This window comes from Aedes albopictus, chromosome 2 (genome assembly GCF_035046485.1).
Source record: "Aedes albopictus strain Foshan chromosome 2, AalbF5, whole genome shotgun sequence".
Taxonomy (NCBI): Eukaryota; Metazoa; Arthropoda; class Insecta; order Diptera; family Culicidae; genus Aedes; species Aedes albopictus.
In genome coordinates this window covers 513,813,803-513,823,358 of record NC_085137.1, presented here as the reverse complement: position 1 = coordinate 513,823,358, position 9,556 = coordinate 513,813,803, and the positions used below count along the sequence as shown (strand labels likewise).

The 9,556-nt window shown below is 37.9% G+C and overlaps 1 non-coding gene across 1 annotated transcript; it reads left to right on the top strand.

Annotated features, from left to right (window-relative positions):
• Positions 1-7,894: 7,894 nt before the first annotated feature.
• Positions 7,895-7,966, top strand: Trnag-ucc (transfer RNA glycine (anticodon UCC)). The gene has a single exon. It is a non-coding gene; the product is annotated as a tRNA-Gly (tRNA).
• Positions 7,967-9,556: the final 1,590 nt, after the last annotated feature.

Sequence of the window (9,556 nt, the reverse complement as noted above, 5' to 3'; positions counted from 1 at the left end):
AATTTCCAAAAATATATGAAGAAATGTATTTTTTTAATAAGAAAAAAAAACAATCTAAAAATTCTTTCTCAATGTTTATTTGACATATTATATGTAGGCGAGTTACAGTAAAAAAATCAGCTCAATCGGCGCATTGATTACGAAGAATGAGATGTGTAAAGTGAGCGACGTTGCTTAAAAATAGAACAAAAATCGATTTCAAATCATCAACCTTGTATGAAAAGTCGAAAAAATTTCCGCTCTACTGTAATTTTTTTCCTTCGCGGTTTCGAACTCAGGGCATGATTCTACACCAAAAATGATCATCAGCTTACCGAGTTCAAAAATGCTGTAAACTAGTGTAATGCATTTGGATATTGGTTTAACGATTTCTTAAGGGATTCCTTCGGAATGTTTTTTTTTTTAATTTTCTTTTGTAGTACCATTGGAATTTTATCAGAAATTTCAACGGCTATTCCTATGACATTCGTTCGGCATACCCTTTTAAAATTCCTTTGAAAATATCATCGGAAATATTCATGCTACAATGTGGCACGTTCGGTGTAGTACTAGATTTGGGCAACGTTGTTGTTGTTTTCTCCATTTCTTGCAACATAAACAAACATCAAATTAGGCAAGGAATCATAATACCCACGCTTGTTGTGTCATTTCATTGCAGAAACGGTTAATTTACCTTCTCACCATACTAAAATTCAGCTCATTACTACAAATATAGTACTACACCGAACGTGCCCCATTCCTTTTTGAATATGTTTGGCCTTTCCTTTGGGTATTTCTCAGACAATTCCTTTGGATATTCAGAAATTGGACTAGCTGAAAAAATTTACAATGGAATTGCGATTTCCAAAAGAATAGTCAATTAAAATTGAAGGAGGAATTTTCGAATCAATCTGTAAGGAAATTTCCAAAGATAAAGAAACTTTTTGATAAATTCATCTAAAGAATTACCGGACAAATTTCCATAAAAAACAATGTTTGAGAAGTTTCCAAAGGAGTTACCAATGAAATTCCTATCACAGTTACCGAAGGAATTCTTGTAGAAGTTGTGGAGCTTTTTAATGCAATTGGCCAAATCCAATCGTAAAATAATTCGCCTAAAAATATTTCAAAGGAGTTGCCAAAGAGATTTGCTTAGTAAATGTCGCTAGTATTTATAAAGAAATTTCCGAAGGAATTCTCAATGCAGTTTAATTTGCCGAAGGAATTACACCAAAACCTCTATTTAGGTAATGAGTCGGGACTGCCTAAATAGAATTTTTACCTAAATGGATTCATTCTATTACCAAAATGGAGTACAAGGTTGAAAAGAAGTTCAAGAAGGGAAAGTGATTAGGAGATTTAAAGGGGGTCATGCGGAGTTTCAGAGGACTTTCAAAGAAGGAAAGGAGTGGCTTTAGGGGCATTTTCGGGGGTTTTGAAGGGTCTCTGGTCAGAATTGTCTTTCAAATTACTAGATGGGCACATTAGAATAACTAGCCACAGAAGTCCAATGTCGCGACTGTTCGTGTGACTAACATCTAGTTTGCCACGCCCTTACAGCGTCAGAAGCGGTACTAGAAGTGTCAAATAAATTTTGTTTACCAAAACAAAAGATGCTCTTCAAGCTGGATATTTGAAAACAGTAACTTATTACAATAAAAGTTAGTAATTTAATTAAATTGGAAAAGTGACTACAGCGCCATTGGAGTTCTAGTGTATTTCTATTATGGGCACGAAACACGAAAAATCCTGCAAAATTCCGCCAGACTTAAAAGTATTCAATGTCGGATCAAAGTCGGGTCAATTTTTATCGTATGTTGGACGAACATCGAACAACTGTTGGGTCTATATTGGGTTTGCCAGCCAAAATTAAAATAGGTCAATGATAGGTTGATGTCGGCTTTGACGTCATCAATGCTGGTGAACACAATTAAATTCCATTAAGGTAACGTTACGTAAATGGAGGGACCTATATAGATTTAACCTAAATGGATCCTACCTAAACGGAGGTTTGAGTGTACCGAAGAAGTCCCCGAAGTAATAATCGAAGAAGTCTCCAAAAGATTGGCCTGGGAATTTTTTAAAGGAATTGTTGACGAATCTTCGATGCAAGTTATATCGAAATAGCCGAAGGCTTTCTGAAAGAAACTGCCGGAGGAATTCCTTAAATCATTACGAAAGAAATCTGGAAGAAAATGTCCTATGAATCCTCACAGAAGTTGTAGAATGTATTAAAAAAAAATGCCGAAGGAGTTTTCAAAGGAATGGCCAAAAGACTCCTAAAAGAAATTTTTCTCAGGGATGAAGAAATTCCAAAAAATACCGAATAAAATCCCTCAAAAAATGCGAAAGGAATTGCTGAAGACATTTCCAAAAAAAATACGACTAACTTCCAAGAGCTATTGCCGAATTGATTACCAAGTAATTGCCGGAGGAGTTACTGAAAAAAATGGAGAAAAAAATCAAAAGACATATTAAAAAAAGCTAGAGAAACTACTAAAACGATTGGAACTTCTAAAAAAAATCCCTAAAATTAAAAAAAGCCAAACAACTCCAAAAACCTAAAGAAGTTTCTAAAGTAATTACCAATAAATTCGTTCGAATAATTATCCAAAAGGATTTTTGCATGAAATTCTAAACGTATTGCGTAGGGATTTCTAAAAGGAATATAAATTACCTTTTAAAACGTAAAACAATTTCCAAATTAATTTCCATGAAAAATGTATTCATCAGCCTTCTAGGAAAAATCATAGGTTCCAACATTTTGCAAATATTATGAACCGACATCGTGGCCGTACGATTGAATTTCAAAAATACTGTTCTCACTACTTTGAACTATGGCAGCAGGTATAAGTGTATTATACCTTGGCAGTGGACGTGTTAAATCAGTACAACGTTACGAATTTCCCGAAAAACTGTTCTTTCCCATATCATTTTACGAAGAAATCGAGGATGAATCGGTATTTCCTTACAAAAAGAAACTGGAAGCCACTAAAACTGGCACCCACTAAACACCCCGTAGGAAAAAGAAACCTAGATACGCCAATGAAGGTACGCTCGAGCAGCGAACGATGTGGGTTGAGAAGTAGACAGTGTGAAGTGATGAGTGAGCAGTGAATAGAGAGGTGTTAAATGGGAGGAATGAACGGTGTGTAATAAAGAGTGAGTGGCGAAAAGTAAAGAGTGAATGAAAAGTAAGCAGTGCGAAGTGAGCATTGAAGAGTGAAGAGTTCAGAGTGTAAATCAGTGAGAAGTAAGGAGTAAGAGTCAGAAGTTAAAAGTGAACAGTGATGATTGATAAATTTAAAATGAAGAACGACATGTGTGGATCAGCGAGTAGTGAGACGTTAGCAGTGACGAGTAAAGAGTGAGTAGCTAGGAATGACCATTGAAGAGCGAGAAATGATGGGCAAGAAGAGGATAGATGATGAATGAACAATGGTATGGAGTGAGAAGTGAGCAGTGAGGACTGAGCTGTGAAGAGTGATCAATAAGGAATGAGCAGTAATGAATGAGCAGTAAGGAATGTTGAGCAGTGAGAACTGAGCAGTAAAGAAAGAGAAGCAAAGAGTGGAAAGCAAGACGTGATGAGTAAGCAGTGAATAGTGAGAGGTGAACTGCAATGTATGGACAATGAATGCTCGTGTAGCTACTAGCTCGGAATAGCACTACGGACCACATGTTCCGGGGTTAACAGACGAATTAATCCGAGGATTCAGAAATGCCTCTAAAGATTTCTCCAGGAATTCATCCAGAAATTCCTCTAGGAGTTCCTCCAGAAGTTTCTCTAGAAATTCCTCCCAGAATTCCTCTAGAGATTCCTCCAATAATACTCCCAGAGATTGCTCCAGGAAATCCAGGGTTTTCTCTAGGGATTCCTCCAGGAGATCCTACAAGTAGTTCTTCAAAAATTCCTCCAAGGATTCCTCACAAGAATTTCCCCTCCACGATCTCCTCCTTAAATTCCTCCATGAATTCCTGCAGAAATTGCTCCAGTGATTCATCCAGGAAATTCACCTGGGATTAATCCAGAAATTTCTCCTGGGGTATCTCCAAGAATTTCCTCAGAGATTGTTCCGGAAACTCTTCCAGAGATTGATCCAAGAATTCCTCTGGTGTTTTTTTTTAGAAATTTCTCTCGGTCTCTCTTCAAAAAAAATATTCAGGGGTTCCTACAGAAATATTTCCATTATCTTTTCCAGAGATGCAGCCAATAATTTCTCCAGCATTACCTGAAGATTACGGGCAACTCTTCCAGCGATTAGTATTAGAATTCTTTAAGACAGTTTTGAATGAATGCATACAGGAACCAGGAATTATCTGCAAATAATCTTCTAGGAGTTCATCCACGGATTTGTTCGGGAATCCAACCATGAATTTCTTCATGAATACCTCCTGAAGCTTCTGCAAAGGAATTTCTTCAGGAATTCGTCCGGCTATTCTTTCAGGGCAAAAGACGATCCAGCCAAAGACAGAAAGTCTCTATAATGAAGATAAATCAATCAAATGTTTCAGGTATATATCCTGATATTCTTTTTTTCTCCAAGAGATTCTTCAAGAAGATATCCATTGATTTTTCAGGAACTCCTCCAGGGATTCCTCTAGGAGTTTTTCCAGGGATGTTTTGAGGGTGTTCCTTTAGAAAGCTCCTCAGGGATTCTTCCAAAAATATATCGAGGGAATTCTTATGAAATTCACCCGGGAATGCCTCAAGAGTTGCCACAACGATTGTTTTAGGACTTATCCCAGGATTTCTCCAGGAATTTTGTATAAGAATTCCTTCGTAAATCTCTATTGAAACTTCTCCAAGAAGTTTTGCCTAACAATTTTCCCTAGATTCCTTAAAGAATCCCTCCAGCATTTTCTTCAGGAATTTGTTCAGGGATTTCATCAGGAATTCTTACAATAAGTCCTCCAGGGATTCTTTCACACATTTCAACACACAATTCAAATAAAAGTCACGGCAGCGAAGATTGTGGTGTGTGACTTAATTTGAACAAATAGGTTCTAACATGCTAGAAGCGCTTTCAGATATTTCTTCACGAAATCCCTATGAAATTCATCGAGGGAAGACTCTTTCGGAATTCTCCCAGGGGTTTCTCCCGTAATTTCGTAAGAAATGCACCAATTACTCCTGGATCTTATTATCAGATTCCTCCAGACATTGTTTTTTTTTTTTTTTTTAATGCATTCCTGCGATTTTGTCCACGAATTTCTTCAGGCCAGGATTTTCCCTAAAACTCCACATTATTTGAGAGTTCTCCGGAAATACCTCCAGAACATTATTCAAGAATTACTTCAGGGGATTTTACTGGGATAACTCGAGTGTTTCTCCGGTGATAGTTTCTAGGCTTTCACGAGAATACTTTTAAGAATTCCTTCAAGGATCCTTCCGGAAATACATCAATTGACATTTCTACAGGATTATTCTCTGAGATGAGTATATGCAGTATAAGAGTATAAAATCTGTCTTTAGGGAAATTTCGGCCAAGACGTACTTGAAACAATACAAGTGAAGGCTTGTTTTTAATGGAATAGAGATACAAGACATTCGAAGATTGTTGATAAGCATAGACAAACAAGATGATTAATTACTGAAAGACTCCAGTTAGTCATGGAAGATATGTAGACATTTAAAAAAAATATCTTCGAACTGGCTTCTATATATTCTACTGGAGTCTCAACAATTTGAAAGAAATCACTAAGAAAAATCTGGATTTGTTTAAAAAGGAGGTTGTAATTTCCAAATGATTTTACCTATAAGTTCTTACGAAAGTTTTATAACAAAAAAAAATGAGCTCAGAAGAAATAGTGCACGAGTAAAGAAAAATCTTCCAGAAATTGATCACTCCTACCAGCACCACGCTGGCATAACCAAATTGTTTTCTCGTGTGCGATTAGTTATAAAATAACTAGGGTAATTGATCCGATCATGGAGGAATTAAGCACTGGGTTCATGCTTAAACCACAATTGTATCGCCCCAAGCAAACTTTTTACATGGACTGAATTGAAAATAATAAAATCTATCCTTTATCTACTGGAAAATAACGAAATATTGCCACTTTGAGGTTGTTATGAGCTTTTTATTCGTTTTTATCTGAAAGAACATTGTGTTCCTAATGTTGCGGTATTTGTTCCTAATGTTGCGGTAACCCATTGAAATCATATGGGATACCGCAACAATAGGAACACAGCAGCAAACATATTTAGGAAAACAATTTTTTAAAATAGGGTTTTCGGCAAATCTTAAGCAAACAAATGGTGCAATCTCATAATTCAAGCACAATACATCAATTAAAAATACCTACCTGGTAACATTTCAGTCGAAAAAGTGCTCAATTGCCATTACCACAACATTAGGTACTATCACAACGATGGGAACAATTACCCTAGTACGTATAAATATGTCAAGCCTGCTTAAACACCCCCCCCCCCCCCTTGCCTGAAAAGATGGCTACGGCCTTGATTTCCATGGAATTTTTATGCATAATTTTATGATAAGTACCAATTTACCGATGAACTAACCTTGTTTTCATAACGCCTGTCCCTAGAAAAGGAAACAATGTTGAAGCTTGGATCGCGTTTTTCTCAGATAGCTGTTTTAGAACAAACATTAATGACGCATAATAAACACACAAAAAAGCTAACATTACATAGAAGATCATAAAAGTTTTGTAAAAGTTTCCTTGTGTTTTAAAAATCAAGTTGAAGTTTTAGAAGGACAACCCATTAATGTTCTGATTAAAAATAACGCATGAACTTTAGCTCAGTGAACTCCTTAGAATCTCGATTTCTCCTCTGTGGTCCTTCCAATAAGCTAACCAAATTGTTCTAGCAATAAAATATTCTCATATCAAAATCTGTTCTCAGGAAGCTTCTCAGTAACAGAGTGAAGAGAGCAATGAGCTGGTAACGAAAAAAATCACTTGCCCTTTATCGTCTACTTTGTGCTCCACGCCGACAAACTGGCGGAGGAGAGATTTGCTCCTTATTTTCGTTTCCCACGGATGCCTGCTCCACACCGCGCACACCACCGTCTTGCGGATAGCACAACCATCAAAGCCAGGAGGGGTTTCCCGGAGTGTGCAAAAGCTACTACCATGACAACTCGACGTCGACGCATTCCCATTCTCCCCTTTTGCGAAGGGCCCGAGAAGGACTCGCCGCCATCGGGAGGAGATGGGGAGCCTAGAGAGCATGTCCGCTGTGCTGCCAAAATGAGGGGCACTATCACACTCCGCTGGAAGTGAGCTTTGGCCGGACCAGGAGACCAGCAATTCCGGACGGTAGTTCCGGCGATCAACTCGGATGCTCTGACGGAGCTTTGGGGAGCATGGCTGCGACTGTGATGGCTCCATATCAAATTGGGGAAAATTATCGCAGGTTTTTTCCTTTCGTCGTGGGAACCACACACTTTAAGGGGAAAGAGTACACTATTGATTACGAAGTTCTCGCTGTGGGGAATCCATACTCTTCGAGAGTTGGCGGTGAAATTTGTGCTTTTCGGTGGTTGACGGAGAAAGAGCCATTCCCCGTTAGCTCAAATTGAATATTTCCACAAATTGTTATCACTACTCGTGTGATAACAGGTTTCAACAGCTTAGTGAGTGTGTGAAACGGGTTGTTCCTCACTGTTCCGTGCGTTGAGGTGGTTCATCAAAGATAACGATATGATTTATTGCTTTCAACTACTTTCGTACTGTATGTTGTGGCATCAAGTTTTATTCATTGTTGCGATCTGCAGGTGATGGTTATTACGATTTTATCGAGTTTTATGATGATGGTTGGTTGGTTTGCGTGACGATAGAGCGAATGTGCTACTAGCTTTAATGCAAATTAAATTGGCGCTTCACAAATGGTGTTCCAAAGCATTTGTTTCGTTTATTTATTTTGCATGATAAGGGAGTAAATGTGGCGTCGGTGGTGTAATGGTCAGCATAGTTGCCTTCCAAGCAGTTGATCCGGGTTCGATTCCCGGCCGACGCAGGATGTTTTTTAGGGTGTCCGACCATTTGGTCGAATGGGTCCGTTGAACTAATGTAATTTGGCAAATGATGATGATAAGAATTCAGAGGTGCCAATTCAATTCAGCTTGCTTCAACATTTTATCAGCTGAAGCTCATCTACTATTTTTTTTTTTTGCAAAAAAGTTTATTATTCCTGCGTGATGGACCTTGGGGTCTTGTGTTACTTTTTGGGTATTCCTGCCTGAAAACTACACAATATTTATTCCGAAATTCCTCCTTATTCTTCGAAGGATTATAAAATTTGCCATAGACTATTCTTGCGAAATTTCTACAGAAGTGCCTTCAGTAATTGCTCCAGGAGTTCCTTGGGAAGTAGCTCGAAGCGTTTTTCCAGAATTATTTTCTTTGATTAGTTCAGGGATTGCTTCAAATCGAAATTTTTGTAAGGTTTCGTCAGCAGAAACTCCTTCTGTGGGTCCAAATTTCCGTAGAAATTCCTCCAGATAATCCTCAGGGAATCATTAACTGCATTCCTAAGGGAATTTCTTCGAAAATTCGTACGGGAATTCCTCATAGAATTCATAAAAGAATTCCTTAAGAAATTCCTCCAATAGCCCTTCCGGGAATTAATTCTAAATTGCTTCACGGAATCCCTCCAGAAATTTGTCCGGTACTTTCTCCAGCAATTCCACCAGAGCATCTTCCTGAAATTAATCCAGAAATTCTTCCAGGAATTCTTCATGAAACTCCTCCAACAAATCTTCTGAGAATTCCCCGAGAAAGTGCTTTGAGAATTCCTCCGGAAATTGTTTCGAAAAATTATTAAGAAATTTCTTTGGAAATTTCTCCAGAAATTCCTCTGGTAATAAATCCAAAAAATATTTCGGAAATTCCTTCAGAAATTTCTCGGTAAATTCCTCGAGAAGTTTATTCGGATAGTCCTCCGAAAATTCCTTTGTGAAATCCTACACACATTTCTTTGGGAATTCTTCCATAACTCTTGGAATTTCTCCACAAATTCTATCAGCAACCTTCCAGATTTTTTATCAGGAATTCTACCAGAAGTGGCAATTCCTCGAGAAAAAGAAGTTCTCAATAAATTCCTCTGGAAATTATTCTACAAATTACTCCGAGGAATCATCGAGAAATTACATCGTGAATTCATCCAGCAAATTCTCAGGGAATTCTTTGAGAAATTCCTCTGGAAAATCTTCAAGAAACCTCTCAAAAAATTCCTCCAGAATACCTCTTCCAATTTCTCTCGGAATTCTTCTACAAACTCCTTTATGAATTCATCCAAAACTTCCTTAGGAATTTCATCAAGAAATTACTCCGAGAATTCCTCCAGAAGTTTCTCCAGAAATTCCACAAGAAAATCCTCCGTGAGGTCCCCAAGAAACTCCTTTGTGAATTCCTTTGAAAATTCCTCCGGGAACTTCGTTAGGAATTCCTCCGGGAAATCTACCAGAAAATACTCCAAGAGTTCTTCCAGAAGTTTTTCTGGGAATTCCTTCAGATTTTCCTCCGGGAATACCTCCAGAAATTCTTCCGCAAATTTCTCAGTCAAAGATTCAGAAACTCCCTCCGAAATTTCGCCGGAAACTCCACC